Source organism: Arachis hypogaea, chromosome 13, assembly GCF_003086295.3.
Source record: "Arachis hypogaea cultivar Tifrunner chromosome 13, arahy.Tifrunner.gnm2.J5K5, whole genome shotgun sequence".
NCBI lineage: Eukaryota > Viridiplantae > Streptophyta > Magnoliopsida > Fabales > Fabaceae > Arachis > Arachis hypogaea.
The window spans coordinates 115,941,437-115,944,042 of NC_092048.1; the positions used below are offsets into that span (position 1 = coordinate 115,941,437).

The 2,606-nt window shown below is 34.2% G+C and overlaps 1 non-coding gene across 1 annotated transcript; it reads left to right on the forward strand.

Annotated features, from left to right (window-relative positions):
* The first annotated feature begins 529 nt into the window (after positions 1-529).
* LOC112739083 (small nucleolar RNA R71) lies at positions 530-637 on the forward strand. Its single transcript, XR_003170024.1, has one exon. It is a non-coding gene; the product is annotated as a small nucleolar RNA R71 (small nucleolar RNA).
* Positions 638-2,606: the final 1,969 nt, after the last annotated feature.

Below are 2,606 nucleotides of genomic sequence, written 5' to 3' on the forward strand. Positions count from 1 at the left end.
ATGGAAGAGGCTTGCTATTGCTAAACCTATTTCTTCCACCATTATTGTTATTGAAGCCTTGTTGAGGCCTCTGTTGGTCCTTCCATGAGAGATTTGGATGATTTCTCCATGAAGGATTGTAATTGTTTCCATAAGAATCTCCCATGTAATTCACCTCTTCCATTGTTGGGTTCTCAGGATCATAAGCTTCTTCTTCAAATGAAGCTTCTTTGGTACTGCCTGTTGCTGCTTGCATTCCAGACAGACTCTGAGAAATCATATTGACTTGTTGAGTCAATATTTTATTCTGAGCCAGTATGGCATTCAGAGTATCAATCTCAAGAACTCCTTTCTTCTGATTTGTCCCATTATTCACAGGATTCCTTTTAGAGGTGTACATGAATTGGTTATTTGCAACTATTTCAATGAGTTCCTGAGCTTCTGCAGGCGTCTTCTTCAGATGAAGAGATCCTCCAGCAGAGCTGTCCAATGACATTTTGGACAATTCATACAGACCATCATAGAAGATACCTATGATGCTCCATTCTGAAAGCATGTCAGAAGGACACCTTCTGATCAATTGCTTGTATCTTTCCCATGCTTCATAGAGGGATTCACCTTCCTTTTGTCTGAAGGTTTGGACTTTCACTCTAAGCTTGCTCAATTTTTAAGGTGGAAAGAACTTTGCCAAGAAGTCATTAACTAGATTTTCCCAAGAGTTTAGGCTTTCTTTAGGTTGTGAATCCAACCATGTTCTAGCTCTGTCTCTTACAGCAAAGGGAAAAAGCATAAGCTTGTAGACCTCGGGATCAACCCCATTGGTCTTGACAGTGTCACAGATTTGCAAGAATTCAGCTAAGAACTGATGAGGATCTTCCAATGAAAGTCCATGAAACTTGCAATTCTGTTGCATTAGAGAAACTAATTGAGGCTTAAGCTCAAAGTTGTTTGCTCCAATGGCAGGGATTGAGATGCTTCTCCCATAGAAGTCAGGAGTAGGTGCAGTAAAGTCACCAAGCACCTTCCTTGCATTGTTGGCATTGTTGTTGTTTTCGGCTGCCATGGCTTCTTCTTGTTTGAAAATTTCTGTTAGGTCCTCTCCAGAGAGTTGTAATTTAGCTTCTCTTAGCTTTCTCTTCAAGGTCCTTTCAGGTTCAGGATCAGCCTCAACAAGAATGTTTTTGTCCTTACTCCTGCTCATATAAAAAGAGAGAAGAAGAAAATATGGAATCCTCTATGTCACAGTATAGAGATTCCTTGAGATGTCAGAGGAAAAGAAGAATAGAAGGAGGAGGTAGAGAAGAGAGAATTTGAATTTATCAAGGGAAATAGAGTTCGAATTGCTCAGTGGAGGAGTGTTAGTCCTTAAATAGAAGGGTGTGAAAAGAGGGGAAGAATTTTCGAAATTAAAGTAAAAGATTTTGAAATAATTAAAAGAAATTTTGAAAATTTTATTGATGATTTTGGAAAACTAAGATTGGGAAAGAAATTAAGTGATTTTTGAAAGAGATTGTGAAATTAGAAATAAAAAAGATATGATTGAAACTTAATTTTGAAAAAGATGTGATTGAAAAGATATGATTGAAAAGATATGATTGGGAATCAAATAGAAAAAGGAAAGTTTGAAAATTAAAGTTGATTACTTGACTAACAAGAAATTAGAAGATATGATTCTAGAATTAAAACTTTTGATCCTTTCTTACTAGGAAAGTAATAACTTGAAAATTTTGAATTAAATCACTAATTGTGGCAAGGATTTTCGAAAATAGTAGTAATAAAAAAATTGAAAAGAAATTGATTTTGAAAAGATATGATTGAAAAGATATGATTTGAAAAAAATTGATTTTGAAAAATTATGAATATTTGAAAAAGATTTGAATTAAAAACAAAATCTTCCCTCTAGTGTCTTCCTGGCGTTAAACGCCCAGCCAAGGCGTTTAAACGCCAGTTTTCCTTCTTCATTGGGCGTTTTGAACGCCTAGCTTTTTCTGTGTAATTCCTCTGGTGAATGTTCTGAATCTTCAATTCTCTGTGTTATTAACTTGAAAAGACACAATTTAAAATTTTTTTGAATTTTTAAATGATGAGAAACAATAATAAGAAGAATACAACTAAGATCAAATAAACAATGCATGCAAGACACCAAACTTAGAAGTTTGTATACTAAGGACTATAACAATTTGAAAATACATATAAGAAACAACAAAAGACACAAAATAAGAGAAATTAAAGATCAGAGCACTGAAATCATCAAGAACAACTTGAAGATTAGTGAAGAACATAATGCATATATTCAAAAAATGCAACAAAGAATAAAGACATGCAATTGACACCAAACTTAAAAATTGATATTAGACTCAAACAAGAAACATAAAATATTTTTGATTTTTATGGTTTTATAATTTTTTTTTGTGATTTTTTGAAAATTGAGTGGAAAAGAAAATAAAGGGGTTCAAAATTTTTAATAAGAGTTCCAGGAATCATTGCAATGCTAGTCTAAGACTCCAGTCCAGGAATTAGACATGGCTTACTAGCCAGCCAAGCTTTCAATGAAAGCTCCGGTCCAAAACACTAGACATGGCTAATGGCCAGCCAAGCTTTAGCAGATCATTACTAACAACAGCAAA